Below are 18,564 nucleotides of genomic sequence, written 5' to 3'. Positions count from 1 at the left end.
AAATCGTCAGGTTTCAAGATCGGGCATGCCAAATTCGTGAGTTCCTTGAATTCTGTACCAAAACATTGTCCATGGTTTACAACTCCATGTTCCCTCGAAATGTTCAGCCTAAGACTCTTCCTGAATTGATGACCAAGTTTAAAGACTCGCATCAAATCCATGGTTTTGTAAGAGCTCAACTAGTAGCTGGTGCTAGATTTGCCCTCATTATGCTTCAGATCTGCCACTCCAAATTGGACATGACTAAAGTGGTTGAGAAGGTCCACAACAAGCTGAGGCAACGACGGAGGGGTGTCGACAGAATTGACGAAGCAGTTACGCTAGTGGCTGAAGAAATAATTGGTGACCTTCTTCGAATGGATGCCGACTTTTTTGCAGACGACCATTATGCCGATTTTCTGGGTGCCTCCAATGAAGAAGATAGGATCAATATAGACGACCTGTTAGGTCGTGACTGAATCTATTTCTTTAGTGGTTAACTATCTTGTCGAGAAACCTGTAACTTTTCTGTATATATTGTAGAAAAAATATCTCTTTCTTTTCTCTTAGCCCCCGAGTATTTTGGTGGCTGGTGTTTTTATTTTTCTTTTTCTTGCGAGGTGTTTTAAACCAAGGCAAAATCGTTGTAATTTTATATGTTGTATGGATGTCCTGAGTAAGACGAACTTTGTCGGGTAAGAAACCCCGAGTCTATCGAAGAAAAAGATGCATATCACCAATATCTTTATTATATTGCAGCACCGCGAGTCCGCCTCATCAAAAACCTTCCAGCCCCACTCGGTGCTCTGAAAGGAAAAGAGTGCGTCTGAAAACTCGCGGGCGTTTCAGTACATTGTATGTTTACGTATATATCTTGACTTATGCGTAAAAACGCCTAAGTTGCGCCACGTTCCAGGGATTTGGCTCCGCAATCCCTGTCTTCTTGTCCTTTATCCTGTACGCTCCTCGTTCAATTACTTCAGTGACAATATAGGGGCTTAGCCATGGCGACTCGAATTTCTCATGGCTATCTTGTGTGAGCCGAAGAACTAGGTCGCCAACTTAAAAAGATCTTGGTCGTAATCGTCGACTGTGATAGTTTTTCATATCTTGCTGATACTTGGCGACTCTTGACAGTACTTCGTCGCGAGCCTCGTCAAGTGCGTCCACGTCGTCTTCCAGCGCCTTTCTCAAGGTTTCTTCATTAAACTCCGCCACTCTCGGGGAATTGTGTTCTATTTATATTGGCAGCACCGCCTGACGAGGGATCACCTCGGCAATGCCTACGTATTGTAGACTAGGGTTTCGGGAGAGAGCGGCGATGGAGATTCCGGGGACGAGATTAGGCACACGACGTACCCAGCTTCGGGTCCCCTCGGTGGAGGATCCCTACGTGCTGCAAGCAATCCACTATATGATGATATATATCTTTACATGGTGCCGCCATAGGCGGAGCTATGTTGTCTATATTCTGTCTATCTGTTGGCCTCCCTCTATTGGGTACCCTGGCTAGCTTTATATATGCAACCAGCCTAGGGTTTTTACAAGAGTCCTAGTCGACTACTTCTTCGGGTTGCCTTGTTGGGCCTTCTCCACATTGGGTCTTCTCCATATTGGGCCGAGCCAGGTATACTAATAATGGGTACCCGAAGGGTATGCCCATGTCAGTAGCCCCCGAGTTTATAGGGAAGTCGAAGACTTGCGTAGAAACTCCAAGCATAACCATCTCCGAAGTCGAAGAAATACAAGGCGAGGTCCATGTCGCAGATCATGTGTAGCGTAGATGATGTCGACAATTCTTGAAATTATCGGGTGCGCGGCAGCGCTCCCGATGGGAGTAGCCCCCGAGTCTATGGGCAAGTGCTTGCATTTGGGCATAGACTCAAGTTGTACTACTCGATGAAGAACTTAACTATATTTCCGGAGAACTTGATGAAATCCATGTGCTCCCGATGGGAAGTAGGCTCCACTCGAGTCGTAGAATCGAGTTGAGTCTACAAACCTTGATTGTTGTAGATGCTTGTCGAAGTTATCTTTCTATCGGGTGCGCGACCAGCGCTCCCGATGGGAGTAGCCCCGAGGCTACGGCCAAGTGTTTGCACTTGGGTGTAGGCTCAACTTGCTTTTAATCGACACCACAATTTTTCCTCTTTCTTGTATCTTATCGGGAGGGTGAACAATACTCTCGATAAGAGTAACCCCCGAGCCTATGGGCGGGTGCTTGCACCTAGGCATAGGCTCAAGTTGTACTACTCGATAAAGAACTTTACTATATTTCTGGGTGCAGCCCCTCTTTTTATCGACTCCAAGCCGTTGTTATCCATATCTATATTGCACAGGGATAATGGTAAATGGGGCTGGTTCATCTGACGGATCAGGTACCAGTTAACTGCTCTAGTGGCAATCCGCAAAAACCTACTTCAAGATCACGTCCCTGGACATGATCCCGGGATACTGGTGTAAACTTCGACAGGTGCCGCTTAAGGTCTTACCATTCTGTCGAGTCCCAGTCATATTTTATCGGGTACCTAACGCGTCCGTTAGGATTTTTCTTCATATCTGTTGATACGGAAAAAAGTAGCAAACCGACGTCAGAGACGGTGCCACGCCGCTCGGAACGGATCCGGGGTCTTACCTTCGCAGAGTTTTGCGGTATTCAGAGATTATTCGCGACTTTTAGCGCTCTGAGAATATATTGTCAAGTGCTTTGTTTGGCTGATGCAATGACCCACCTTTCGGGCTATTCTATATTTTTCGCGGCGTGATGGGATAGCCGAATATATTGGATTCTTCTATATTGTTGTCAGGCATATCGCCGATGTTCTTGATCGGAACAAATGACGAGTCAATGGACCCGAAGATTTGTCCACCTTTTTTTTTTGGGTTCCTCCTTGATGAAAATTTCGTCGAGTTCCTCCTTGAGGAAAATTCTTCGGGTCCTCCTTGAGGACAATTCTTCGGGTCCTCCTTGAGGCAAATTCTTCGGGTCCTCCTTGAGGAAAAATTCGTCGGGTCCGGTCTTCTCTTGAAGATAATTTCGTCGGGTTCTCCTTGAATAAGATTTCGTCGGGTTCTCTTTTGAAGACAATTTCGTCGGGTTCTCTCAAAATTTCGTCGGGTTCCTCCCTGAAGAAGATTTCGTCGGGTTCTCTTCTTAATTTTGTCGGGTTCCTCCCTGAAGAAGATTTCGTCAGGTTCTCTCTTGAAGACAATTTCGTCGGGTTCTCTCTTGAAGACAATTTTTGTAAGCAAAGTTCTTCTTTTGCCAACCTGAGATGTATAGTGAAGAAATATGGCGCAGCCCCAAGTGTGGGGTACGGCGAAAGTAAATGATAATTAACTTTATGAAAAACAAAGGAATCACTTAGCTTATTGGGCACGACGGAGTCGGCGCGATGAAGTCTTCGAGTGCAGATAAGAAATCTAGCCAAAGTAGAAACCACCAAATAGCAAAAGTGGATGTCGCGAAATTGTTGATGAAGAAATAGCCGAGCCCCCGAGCGTTACTGAGGTGATGTTATGATTGTTGTGTCGCAGTCGTGAGCCGAGGAGAAATCGTTGTCGAGCCCCCGAGCGTTATCCGTGTCGCCGAAAGAAGGCCATTAAGGATGAAATACTGAAGATGAAGTCTGAGATGAAGTACTTGAGATGAATCCATATTAAAGATTACACCATTATATATTGAAGATGAATCCGCCGATATCATAGAGGATGAACCCATTGACCCGAAGAATGCAGTAATAACCATAAAAGATGAATCCGTTGATATCATAGATGATGAATCCATTGACCCGAAGAATCCAGTAATAACCATAAAAGATGAATCCGTTGATATCATAGAGGATGAATCCATTGACTCGAAGAAAATAGTTCCAAAATAATAACCATAGAAGATGAATCCATTGAACCGGAAACGCATCGGGTAATATTGTATAAGTGAACCAATAATATCCATATAGATGAATCCACTCACCCGGAGGTGCACCGGGTAGTATTATATAAGAAGAAATCAATGATAACCATATAAATGAATCCAATTAGCCGAAGAAAATAAATCCACTAAACCGAAGAAGATAAATCCACTAAGCCGAAATAAATCCACCGAACCAGGAAAAATATACCCAGAGCCGAAGAAGATATATCCACTGAGCCGAAGAAAATAAATCCACTGAGCCGGGGAAGATAAATCCACTAAGTCGAAGAAAATAATTTCACTGAGCCGGAGAAGATATATCCAGAGCCGAAGGAAAAGAATTTCACCAAGTACCCGAGTATATTTGTGGTAACGAAGTAATGGCGTAGCCCAAGTGTTTGGATGAATTTGTTGTAATAATGCAAAGGCGCCGCCCCCGAGTATTCGGGTGTGGTGAAAGTAAATAAATAATTAAATCTTGGAGGAGGATGAAAACTTAACTTTTTATTGGCTGCGGTGAAGCCGATGTGGATGCAAGTCGTGCGACGGACGCAATCGATATGGCGGATTCTTGAAGGGCAAGCCCTCGAGCATGTTGAGTTCTTGATGGCGAATGCGTGCTTGTCATATTTGGATCGGACGCAGTAGCGGCGGCGACTCTGTCAGATTTCATCGGGATGGAGTCACGACTCTGCCAATTAGTAAGCTTGCTTGCCGTAGGTAATATGCTGAGGTAGACTATCCATGTAACCAGCACGCGATGATGACTAATTGATTGTGGATCTTGGTCGGCCGGAAATTAGTATCGTTTCTCTCATTGGTAGCGTTAGACCACCGAATCATCCTATTTAGCTCCACCTCGTACGGTTGTGTCGATTATTTTGAGGATACCAAAGAAACAAACCATTGGTTAATGTTAGCGCCCATAAAAAGCCGTCTTTAATCTTGTCTCCATGACTTAATTAGTCGACTCAATCAGAGAAAAAAAGTATGGGCGAAACACATGCATGTAGTACTAGATTTGTAGTATGTAAGTAATTAAATTTAACATGAAGCGGATAGCCGGATAGAAATCACCTGATTTACTGTTTAGAAGAAGTAGACTTGCAGACTTTTGCGTCGTGAAGCAAAAACACTTCCGATTAGTTCCCTGTTTTGATATGGCAAAGGTTGGAGGATTAGACTTGACTTCGTACGAAGAGCACCGATAAATCCCGATCGTGAACTCGCTAGCACCAATCGGCCGCCGCACTCGAGGAATAGTGTATGTTGATCGCTAGGTCGAGAGATTGTTGTTGACGATGAATCCCGCCCGGATCACGAAATCCAGTCGTCGCGATTCCCACAGATGGCGCCAATTGACGAGGGATCACCTCGGCAATGCCTACGTATTGTAGACTAGGGTTTCGGGAGAGAGCGGCGATGGAGATTCCGGGGACGAGATTAGGCACACGACGTACCCAGCTTCGGGTCCCCTCGGTGGAGGATCCCTACCTCCTGCAAGAAATCCACTATATGATGATATATATCTTTACATGGTGCCGCCATAGGCGGAGCTATGTTGTCTATATTCTGTCTATCTGTTGGCCTCCCTCTATTGGGTACCCTGGATAGCTTTATATATGCAACCAGCCTAGGGTTTTACAAGAGTCCTAGTCGACTACTTCTTCGGGTTGTCTTGTTGGGCCTTCTCCACATTGGGTCTTCTCCATATTGGGCCGAGCCAGGTATACTAATAATGGGTACCCGAAGGGTATGCCCATGTCACCGCCTCAGCTCCATGAACTAGGAAAAACGGGGTTTCCTGTGTTGCTGTGTTGGGTGTTGTTCGTATGCTCCATAGCACGCTGGGTAACTCCTCCGGCCAAGTGTGCCGAGCTTTTTCCAGTGGTCCTAACAAACGCTTCTTGATGCCGTTGCAGATGACGTCGTTTGCTTTCTCGACTTGACCATTGGTTTGCGGGTGCACAACCGACGCAAAATGTAGCTTGATACCTACTTCTGCACAATAAGCCTTGAATTCCTTTGACGTGAAATTACTACCATTGTCTGTGACGATGCTATGAGGAACTCCAAACCGAAAAACGATGCTCTTAATGAATTTGACCGCTGATGCTGCATCTGGCGAGTTTATCGGCTTTGCTTCAGCCCACTTGGTAAACTTGTCGACAGCTACAAGCATATACTCGTATCCTCCTGGCCACGCCTTGTGCAATTTGTCCACCATATCAAGACCCCATTGAGCAAAAGGCCACGACAAAGGTATTGGCATCAGTTCCGCTGCCGGAGAGTGAGGCTTTGCGGCAAACCTTTGACACGCATCACAGGTGCGCACTATGTCCTTTGCGTCCTCGATGGCTGTTAACCAATAAAATCCAGCTCTGAAAACTTTAGCCGCAATAACTCGACTACTGGCATGGTGTCCGCATACTCCTTCGTGCACGTTCTTTAAAAGTACCCGACCTTCTTCAGCTGTGACGCTGCGCTGTAAGACTCCCGATATACTCTGCTTGTAAAGCTCGCCTTTAACCATAGTAAAGGCTTTGGATCTTCGAATAATTCGCCTTGCTTCTACTGGGTCGTCGGGTATCTGTTGTCGTGAAATATATGCAATATAAGCCTGCATCCATGGTACTTGTATTACCATTACCTCGTGTGATTCTTCCTCATATCCAGATGCACCTTCCTCGAGGGCTGCCGGAGCCCCCGAGCCTTTCTTGACCTTTTCTTTCCTCTTTGGTTGTTTCCTTGCCTTAGTCGACCTTTCACTTATCTCCTCCCAAAATACTCCTGGTCGTATTGCTAGACACTGCGACCCAATATTTGCCAGAACATCGGCTTCTTCATTGCTGAGCCTGCTAACATGATTTACTTCACACCCGTCGAATAGTTTCTCGAGTTCATTGTACGGCTCTTTGTATGCTATCATGCTATCGTTGACTGCGTCACATTGATTCATCACTTGTTGAGCCACCAACTGGGAATCGCCGTATATTTTTAATCGGGTTGCACCACAAGCCTTCGCCATCTTCATCCCATGTATCAGTGCCTCATACTCTGCCTCATTGTTAGATGTGTTGGGAAACGTCATCCGTGGTACATATTTCAGCTTATCTCCTTGGGGTGAAACCAGTATCACACCTGCTCCCGCTCCTTCTAACCTCTTGGACCCATCGAAATGCATGGTCCAAGTTCTCGATAAATCAGGGGGTCCTGTGTTTTGCAGCTCCATCCACTCTGCGACGAAGTCTGGTAAGATCTGCGACTTTATCGCTTTTTTTTTCATACGTGATGTCCCAAGGGGAAAGTTCTATTCCCCAAAGGGAGACACGGCCCGTAGCTTCCGGGTTATTCAATATATTTGACAGTGGTGCCTCATTGACCACTATTATCGGATGTGCCGAAAAATAGTGTCGTAGCTTTCTTGCCGTTGTAAACACTCCATACGCTAGCTTCTGGTAATGCGGGTACCGCTGTTTTGAAGGCGATAAAACTTCGCTAATGAAATATACCGGCCTCTGTACTCCATGTAGTTTCCCTTCTTCCTCTCGCTCAACCACAAGTGCCGTGCTGACCACCTGGGGCGTAGCCGCAATATATAACAGGAGAGGTTCCTTTTCCTTGGGTGCCACCAATATGGGAGGTGTCGAGATCGTGCGCTTGAGATCCTCGAAAGCTCTGTCTGGTTCTTCGTTCCACTCGAACTTTTCCCCTTGCTTGATCAAAGCGTAAAATGGCAGCGCCCTTTCTCCTAACTTGGCGACGAATCTGCTTAAAGCTGCGACTCGCCCAGTTAGCTGTTGTATCTCCTTTAACTTTGTTGGCTTTCGCATTGTCACGATGGCTTGAATTTTCTCTGGGTTAGCCTCGATTCCTCTGGCTGACACCAGGAACCCGAGAAGTTCTCCTGCAGGCACGCCGAAGGAACATTTTGTTGGGTTTAGCTTGAGGCAGAATTTGTCGAGATTGTCGAAAGTTTCTCTGAGATCATCGATCAGTGTTGATCCTTCCTTTGTTGTTATGACGACATCGTCAATGTACACTTGGACGTTCTTGCCAATCTGCATGGAAAAGCACTTCTGCATCATCCGCTGGTATATGGCACCCGTGTTTTTCAACCCGAAAGGCATCGTTATGTAGCAAAACACGCCATAAGGGGTGATGAAAGCTGTTTTTACTTCATCATCTTCCTTCAGTCGAATCTGGTTGTAACCAGAGTATGCGTCCAGGAAGGAAAGACGTTCACAACCTGCCGTGGAGTCGATAATTTGATTGATCCTCAGGAGGGGAAAGTGATCCTTTGGACAATGTTTATTTAGACACGTGAAGTCGACGCACATGCGAAGGACCTCTGTGTTTTTCTTCGGGACCAGCACTGGGTTTGCCACCCACGTGGCTTCTGTGTGTATCTCTTTGATGAACCCAGCTTCTCTGAGTCGATTTATTTCTGACAGCATAGCTTTTCGGTTTGGTTCCGAAAAACGCCGCAGAGGTTGTCTGATTGGCCTAGCCAATGGATCCAAGTTTAGGGGGTGCTCGGCAAGTTTCCTGGGTACTCCTGGCATGTCGGCTGGACACCATGCAAAGATTTCCCAGCGCTCACGGAGGAACTCGACGAGCGCGCTTTCCTATGCGAGGTCCATGTTTGTGGCGATAGCTGTCGTCTTCTTGGGATATGTCGGGTGTATCTTCACTTCCTTCGAGTTCTTAGTAGTATCAAAGGTTGGTTCTTTAAGCGGCCTCCCGACATCTAGCAACACGTCGTAGTCTGTTGTCAGCTTTGACGCCATATACTCTGCTTGCATCCCAAAAGTTTCTGACATGCGATGGAAATCCTTGTCGCATTTATCGGCTAGCGCAAAACTACCTTTCACTGTAATTGGTCCCTTGGGTCCGGGGAGCCTCCACAACAAGTACGTGTAGTGGGGTACTGCCATGAATCTGGCATACACGGGTCGTCCCAATAAAGCATGGTACTGTGATGGGAAATCCACGATTTCGAACTCCAACCTCTCGATCCTGTAGTTTTCTCGGGTTCCAAACTGAACGTCGAGATTAATCTTCCCCAATGGATAACTTGGCTTGTCTGGTGTTATACCATGGAAACGCGTATCCGTTGATTTTAAGTTCGCCAAGGATATGTTCATCTTCCTCAATGTATCTGCGTACATAAGGTTTAGACTGCTGCCTCCATCTATAAAAACTCGCGACACGTCGAATCCTGCTATCACCGCTGGTAAGATTAAAGCTGATTGCCCTGGTCGAGGAACTTGTTGCGGGTGATCCGCTATGGTGAAGCCAATGTCCTGTCCCGACCAATTTAGATACTCTATTGTTGGTGGAGGCATCTTTTCTGCCATGAAAACTTGCCGAGAAATCACTTTCTGAGCTCTGTTGGATGGCCTGGCCTTCTGAATAATCGAGACCGCGCCGTTGGTGTCGATATACGGAGGCGGTGGTGGTGCTGCCGCTATTCTGAGCTGGTGTCGATTTTCGTCCGGAATTGCGGGAGGAGGCGGAAGGTGAACCTCACTCCTTGGCCCCTGAGGGTATCTATTTGCTGCCTGTGCGTTGGCATGCCCTACAAATCTGTTCAACGCCTGAAAAGTTTGACAATCTTTCTGCAAGTGCCCTGACTGCCTCTTTCCATTGTTGTCGAGATAAAAGTGCATTTGGCATGGCCCGTTCATCATATCTTCAGGAGATATGTACGGCCTTTGGAACCTTGGACCGTTATTTTGCCTATTTGGGTGGGGACCATCTCGCTGTTCACCGCTCTTTTGATAATCATCTCGACTGTTTCCTTCATTATTTCCGCGGAAGCCGGCTGATATCTGGCCGGGACCGTTGTTATCGGAATACTGTCGAGGAAAACGTCGCCTATTTTGGAAGTTTCTGTTACGATCCTCCTCGGGCGATCGATGCCGCTTGTTGTTGACAGCATCTTCTCCATCTGCCCAGCGATTTGCTATCTCCATGAGTGCTGCTATTGTTTTTGGATTGGTCCTTCCGAGGTCCTCTATAAAGTCCTTCCTTCGGATCCCCCCGACAAAAGCATCTATCGCTCTCTCGTCAGATACATTTTCTGCCGAGTTTTTGATAATATTCCACCTCTGTATGTATGCTCTCATCCACTCATCGTACTTTTGTCGACAGGCTCTCAGCTCCTCTATTGACGCAGGTTTCTTGCACGTGGACAAAAAATTCTTCACGAACAAGCTCTCGAAAGTTTCCCAACTGTCGATAGATCCAGGTGGAAGCTTCTTGATCCATGATCGAGCTGCACCACTTAAATATACTTGGATGCTTTGCATAGCAGTTGCCTTAGTTCCACCCGTCAACTTTACTGTCTCCAGATAATCGACCAACCATTCCTCTGGATCTTGCAATCCATCGAATTTCTTGTAACTATCAGGTAACTTGAAATCTGACGGGACTCGTGTTTTGCGGACTCGTCGAGTAAAACACGGTAGTCCACACAGATCTTCATCATCTACATCAGGTGACTACCGACGTTCTCTCCTTTCCTATCCCGCCCTGTCAACTCGTGTCTGCGCTACCGTGTCTCTTGCCGACGTTCTTGGAGGTGGTTGTACTGCCGCTGTAGGTCGCGGGATATTTTGTCTTGCAGCACCTTCGGGAGGTGTGCTTGTACTCGCAAACACCGTCCCCATGACTCTGACTCCTGCCAAAGCCATGTTATATAATGCTTCCCTTGGATCTCCTGCGGGTGGCCTGTTCGCCAATATGAAGGCCTGTGTCGCCATATATCCTGCTTCCGGAGTTTTTGGGATGATGTTTCCTCTTTCATCAATCGACATAAAAGACATGTCGAGAATCTGAATCAGATGCTCCCTCTCTGTCTCTGGTATGTTTTGTAGCCGAGATCTTGCCCTGCTACGGCCATCTCTATGGTTATCTCCCGATGTTCCTGAATTTCGGCTCAGCTCAGCCCTTCGCCTGCTTGACGCAGAAGCAACAGCTCTTCTTTTCTCGAGTTTTTCTCTTTCTTTTTCGAGTTCTCTCCCTTTACGGGCTAGCCTGTACTGGTACGCCTGTAACTCTGCGACTGTGGCAGTGGTATTCATCGGCTCCGTGCCGTTCATGGCTCTTGTCGCTCTATCCCACGCTTCTTGCGGGAGTTGCACTCTGTCTCTTGGTTGAGGACCAATATATTTGGTGCCCAAACCTCGCATGAGATCAGCGGGATCGACGTATGGATTGCCCAAATCATCGAAAGCCTCTGATGTCTCCGGTTCTTCTCGACTTGCTTCACCAATTGCGCACACTTGGTGGTGTATTGAAGCTTGATTGTCCTCGATATTGGTGACACCGTCGTACAGATCGGCGAAAACCTCACGAATAGATATAGATCTATCGATGAAGTCGAAAGCATCGACGCTGTCGGAATCGCTGCTTATATTTGAGTCCGCAGACGACCCGATGGATATGTTGCCGAAGATCTTGATGAGTGATACGCGTGATGCACACGTCCGTTGGGAACCCCAAGAGGAAGGTGTGATGCGCACACCAGCAAGTTTTCCCTCAGAAAGAAACCAAGGTTATCGAACCAGTAGGAGCCAAGGAACACGTGAAGGTTGTTGGTGGAGGAGTGTAGTGCGGCGCAACACCATTGAAACCGACGCCAACGTGAAACCTGCACAACACAATCAAGATACTTTGCCCCAACGTAACAGTGAGGTTGTCAATCTCACCGGCTTGCTGAAAACAAAGGATTAAACGTATTGTGTGGAAGATGATGTTTGTTTGCAAAGAACAGTAGAGAACAATGATTGCAGTAGATTGTATTCAGATGTAAAGAATGGACCGGGGTCCACAGTTCACTAGTGGTGTCTCTCCAATAAGATAAATAACATGATGGGTGAACAAATTACAGGCGGGCAATTGACAAATAAAGATTCAATACATATCATGATGATCACTATGATATTTAATCAGGGCATTACGACAAAGAACATAGACCGCCATCCAGCATGCATCTATGCCTAAATAGTCCCCCTTCAGGTTAGCATCCGCACCCCTTCTAGTATTAAGTTGTAAACAAAACACAATTGCATTAAGTATGGTGCGTAATGTAATCAACACAAATATCATTAGACAAAGCATCGATGTTTTATCCCTAGTAGCAAAAGCACATCCACAACCTTAGAACTTTCTGTCACTGTCCCAGATTCAATGGAGGCATGAACCCACTATCGAGCATAAATACCCCCTCTTGAAGTTACAAGTATCAACTTGGCCAGAGCCTCTACTAGCAACGGAGAGCATGCAAGAACATAAACAACACATATATGATAGATTGATAATCAACTTGACAGAATATTCTATATTCATCGGATCCCGCCAAACACAACATGTAGCATTACAAATAGATGATCTTGATCATGTTAGGCAGCTCACAAGATCTAAACATGATAGCACAAGAGGAGAAGACAACCAACTAGCTACTGCTATGGACCCATAGTCCAAGGATGAACTACTCACGCATCAATGCTGGAGGCGGGCATGATGATGTAGAGCCCTCCGGTGATGATTCCCCTCTCCGGCAGGGTGCCGGAGGCGATCTCCTGAATCCCCCGAGATGGGATTGGCGGCGGCGGCGTCTCTGGAAGGTTTTCCGTATCGTGGCTCTCGGTACAGGGGTTTTCGCGACGAAGGCTATAAGTAGGCGGAAGGGTAGGTCAGGAGGCGGCGCAGGGGCCCCACACCATAGGCCGGCGCGGGCCCCTTGCTGGCCGCGCCGCCCTATGGTTACGGGCCCTAGTGGCCCCACTTCGTATCCCCTCCGGTCTTCTGGAAGCTCCGCGGAAAAATAAGACCCTAGGCGTTGATTTCGTCCAATTCCGAGAATATTTCCTTTGTAGGATTTCTGAAACCAAAAACAGCAGAAAACAGCAACTGGCGCTTCGGCATCTTGTTAATAGGTTAGTGCCGGAAAATGCATAATAATGATGTAAAGTATGTATAAAACATGTGATTATTGTCATAAAAGTAGCATGGAACATAAGAAATTATAGATACGTTTGAGACGTATCAAGCATCCCCAAGCTTAGTTCCTACTGCCCTCGAGTAGGTAAACGATAACAACAAATAATTTCTGAAGTGACATGCTACCAACATAATCTTGATCAACATTATTGTAAAGCATATGAGATGGATGGAGTGATTCGAAGCAAAAGATTGCTAACAAAAGATAATGACTAAACAATTGAATCATATAGCAAAACTTTTCATGATCGAATAGTACTTTCAAGACAAGTATCAACAAGACTTGCATAAGAGCTAACTCATAAAGCAATAAATTCAAGGGATTTCTATTTTCGTGCCCTCGGGTCGTTAGTTGTACTCAGTTTTCCCCAGCCCCTTAGTTTTTCCTCAGTTTTCCCCTCCCTCTAGTTTGAAACCCGCAGAACGAGCTCAGACGGAAGGAATCCGTTTATTTGGACGTTCGTGCCGGCGTGTTGCGCCGCGTCGTCCGTGGGGCCGCGACGTGTGGGGCCGCGTCGCGTGGGGCTGGTAGAAAGGGACCGCGTGGGACAGGACGAGAAGCGTTTGGTTGCACGTGAGCAGGAGCTGGGTTTTGTCTCTGTCGGCCCAAATTGGCATTTTTAAGAGCACCTTTTCCCCTCTTTCTCTCTCTTGTCTTTTTCACCAAATTAGTATCAAATCTAGAGAAGCTTCTATTTCTGTCTTTCTTCAATATGGCAGCAAATCTAGTAGCAAATCTACGGGGTTATTTATGCCTTTTGGCCCTCGTTTTTTGCCCAATATGGCAGCAAATCTAGTACCAAATGTAGAAGCTAGTATATGATAAATTGACAACTGCATAATCGAAAGCTAAGTATAATACATAGGGAAACCGCATACAGCAGCCAAAAGCAGCCAATAACGTTGTAATATACAAGACGCACGCAATGTATGGACAACAAGAAGATTAGGATGAATGAATTTGTTCTTCAGTCCTCCTCATATATTTCGTCGTTGCGCCAGCCGTGCATTACCCCAAGGAAATATTGATTGAACTCCCTCCGTCTGCAGTGTGCGGCCAATACATCCTCCAAACGGTATGGCTTGTGTTCATTTCTCATACCGTAGTTTCCTATTCTATCCACACGTTCGGCCACTCCTCCCGGGCCTTTGTATCATGAGAGTACTCTCGATATAACCCAAATCCGTGTAGTAGATGCAGCCAGGTCGAAGTGTCGGGTACACTCCGGTGTCGACGGAGATACACCGGATATAATTCACGAAGAAGGCATTAATGCCAATGTTACCGACCGGATGGAGAGAGCGGCTCCGAGTGTCCACACGGTACACCAATGGTCTGCCCGCCAAAGCCACGCCGACCAACAACACAAGCAGCGAGATCACCATCCGACTTCACGAGGTAGAACTTCCGATGTCCAAGTTCGGAAATGAAATTAGTGTCTCCATCTTGACAGGTGCTCGTGCGCTCGCTGCAACCGTACATTGGTGCACACTATTCTTCCGTGCTCTAAATTGTCCACGACTAGTGCATACAGTTCACCATTGAACGGTGTAATGCAACGCGGACAATGGTTCTTCATCGAAAATCTGTTTTCCCAATCTTTATCTATATCCTTAGTTGGAGTGCTCTCATCGACCCAACCAATTTCCGACGGGTAATGTGCGGTAACGAAGACCATAGTCGGGGATTTGATCACGACGACCGATTTCAGGAAAATAGATGGCATCTGCGCCTCAAACATAGTGTATTTCTTTGTGAGTGGGTTCGAAGCCGTATCTTGTGCGGCGGGTTCTTCCGGGCAAGCACGATGACGCCACGGCAAAATCCGACGAAGTAGTATCCGGGCAAGCACGATAACATTCAGCACTAAGATGTTTAAGATTGAAAATAAAGAGGTAGATATGGAGGAAGTTGAACCTTGTATGAACTTCCGATAGATCTATGGTGACGTAGCGTGATGTGCCGAGTTGGAGGAAGGTGAACACGGCGACGTGTGGAAGGGCGTGGTCTAGCATGATCCATTCGTCCAAGTGCACGTCGGGCTCGGGCAAACCCGAGCGCCAATTTCTACGGACTTGCCTCATGGCGGAGTACGTGTCGGCGTACTCCTCGTTCGCCGGCAAGCATTCGCCGATCCGGTGAAGTGGTCCATCAGCCGAGAGAGAGGCCCAGTTCACGGAGGAGCCGCGCTTGGATGCGCCGCCCTCGGAGGCGACGCGCTCGGCGGCGACTGGCTCGGCGGCGACGGGCTCGGCGGCGACTCGCTCGGCGGCGACGGGCTCGGCGGCGACTGGCTCGGCGGCGACGGGCGCGGAGGCGACGGGCTCGGAGTTGACGGGCTCGGAGGCGACGGCCGCCGGCGCATTCTTCTTCTCCATCGCCGGCAGGGTAGCGTGCGTACGGCGGGTGGGGTTTTTTCGATTTGGAGAAGTTGATGGGACGGGAGAGGGGTGGTTTCGTGCGTGAGCGAGAGTGAGACGACCGTGTGCGAGAGGGAGGGAGGGAGGGGCTTACGCGTCCTAAATGCGACCCGCGTCCTACGCGTCCACTATTTGCACGTACGCACCGCGACACGCGTCAACAATGGCACGTCTTCCACTTCTGCACCGCAACACGCGTCCTCGAGTCTAACCCTGGAAATTTAGATATACTCAGGTATACCCTCGAGTCATATACTAGCATTTTTTGTGTGCTCGGTTTTCTCCTCGAGTGCTAATACTGGCTAGTGCAATATACTTAGTTTTACCCTCAAGTGGCTGGTCAACGGAGAGTCAACAAATGGGATTAACTAGTTAAATGAGTTATTTAATGTGCAAAAAAATCCGAAAAAGAGTGGCACTTACTCATGGAGTCTTTACCACAAATTGCCACTTCTCAAATCATAGATAAATCATAGATAAATCAAGTTTCACCACAAATTGCCACTTCTCAAATCACCTAGTAGCTATGAAGGTGCATGGTTTTCCATAATAAGCCCTACCCAAAACAGCTTTCCCCAAAACATACTTTGTCTAAATGAGGCCACAATTCTCACACTCGATGTATATTGGTATTGCAAATAGTTTGAGGTAGGCCAAGATGGGTTTCATTGTACAAAACACGCATTTTCCATTTTTTAAATCTCATATTTGAATCCCTTAGTCTGTTTACTACTCACTTGCCCTTGGTTTCTTGATACTACTCAGTTTTGCCCTCTCCCTTCACAAACTCTCACGGACGCCCAACATTGCCCTGATTGGTCTAGCCCATGTCACGCGGATCATGCCCGCCGACCGTTGATCGTATGATCTAACGGGCAGGATAACCCCTATCTCTCTCTCTGGTCGGGGCCACCACCCTCTCTCTCTCTCTCGTCGGTTAGCTTCCACACTCTATGTATGCGAAAGGGCGGTTACCTAGTACGCTAAAGTTTGGTTTTCTGCATTATTTTTCACGAGCTAAATTATAAACTCTTTTTAGGCATTACTTTTCACGCAAAAAATGATAAACCATCACCGATTTGTTGTAGCCATTACTTTTCACGCAAACAATGATACACCATCACCCATTTCTTGTAGCCATGCATTACTTTTCACGCAAAAAATGATAACCATCACCGATTTTGTTGTAGCCATTACTTTTCACGCAAAAAATGATACACCATCACCCATTTCTTGTAGCCATTACTTTCAACGCAAAAACGATAAACCATCACCGATTTTGTTGTAGCCATTACTTATCACGCAAAAATATGATACACCATCACCCATTTCTTGGACCCATTACTTATGACGCAAAAAATGATACACCATCACCCATTTCTTGGACCCATTACTTATGACGCAAAAAATGATACACCATCACCCATTTCTTGTACCCATTACTTTTCACGCAAAAAACGATAAACCATCACCGATTTCTTGTAGCCATTACTTTTCACGCAAAAACGATAAACCATCACCGATTTCTCGTAGCCATTACTTTTCTTTTAGACTAGTCATAGTGGAGAGTAACATAGAGTAGTAACATGCACATGTTACTACTCTATGTTACTACCTTCATAGTGGGAAGTAACATATGTGTAGTGTCATGCAAAGCCATATTAATTAGGTTGTAGACTCATCTAATCTTGGAAAATGTGATGTTATGGTAACATAGCTCTATGTTACTACCCAAGTTACTCCCACTATGAGTAGTCTTAGGCATTACTTTTCACCGTAAAATGATAAACTAGTCAACATAGTCCGCATTACTTTTTTTGTTGAGATATATACCCCCACAACGGTCGTCTCCTCCTTAATTAATTTATTGTGTATAAACCCCCACAACGGTCATCTCCTCCTTATTTTATTGTGTAAACCCCTACAACGGTCATCTCTCCCTTATAAACACCCACACGGCCATCCCTTGTGTCAATAGGTTCTGCCTCTCTCTTCTTCGTTCACATACACTTTATCCATTGCCATGGCTTCCACGTCTCGGACGCGGACCGGAAGGGGAAGGGGAAGGGGAAGGGGAATGGGAAGTGGATCATCATCATTGCCACCACCACCGTCAACACCGCCATTGATCATAGAGGAGTTCTTCATCGTCGTCTATGAAGACCCTTTGGTCAAGAAGGTACGTACGCGTTCCCACATATATGATGCATGTGATTAATTATGGGCATGTTCTAAAAAACCTTTAATTTCAAGGGTTCCCTAATTTCAAACGATCGGCGCTCGATCTCTTTGCGAGAACTCCCAAAAAAATTTGCGGACTATCTTGACGGCAAGGAGCCAGCTAAGGTGTATCTGCGAGCAGGCTGACTGCGGTCCTCGTCTCCGGACCGTGGAGGTCCTATTTGACGGACAAGGCCGGATGTACCTCGACAAGGGCTGGGAGAAATTCGCCATCGCGCACGGTGTGGATTTCGGCTGGTTCGTACACTTCAAATATGAAGGCGATGATGTGCTCACAAGTGAAGGTGTTTGACGGAACAATGTGCGGGAGGTACTACTACTCGGACGACGAAGATACCGATGATGAAAGCGACGACGACGTGAAGCCATGCATCCATCCCCTTTAGATAATTAAGGGGATCATGACCAAGAATATATATGTAGCTTCATATGCATCGATTTAGAGATCTAGCTATTTTCTATATATTATGCATGTAAAAAATAATATCGCATTTCCACTATTATTCGAGCACCACATCCTCGCCGCCACCGCTAGGTCAACGCCGGGATGCACAATGTTTAGCATAAAAGTCACTTTAGATTAAGCTGCGAAAATAGTCACCTGCCATGGGCCGAGGCGGCCCCTACGGAGCGGCTCTATATTATATTCTCTAAATAAAATAGACGACCACAGCGGTCATTGATCGCGGAGGCCCCACGGAGCGGCAATATATAATTTACTATAAATAAATAGACGACCCACTGGTCATTGGCTGCGGCAGCCCCATAGAGCGGCCCCATTTGTCATTGGCAGCACCGCGTATACAATCGAGTAAATAAAACGGCCCACGCGTCGGCGGTAGATGGATCCACCCGTCAGCACGAGACGGTCGGCGAGGAACCGACCTCACGGTAACGGTAAGGCCTCTGACCTGACGGCAACCCGCGTCTTCGATGGGTTTCAAACTAGAGGGAGGGGAAAACTGAGGAAAAACTAACGAGCTGGGGAAAACTGAGTACAA

The sequence above is a fragment of the Lolium rigidum genome, chromosome 7, assembly GCF_022539505.1.
Source record: "Lolium rigidum isolate FL_2022 chromosome 7, APGP_CSIRO_Lrig_0.1, whole genome shotgun sequence".
Lineage (NCBI taxonomy): Eukaryota > Viridiplantae > Streptophyta > Magnoliopsida > Poales > Poaceae > Lolium > Lolium rigidum.
Note: the sequence above shows the minus strand (reverse complement) of the source record.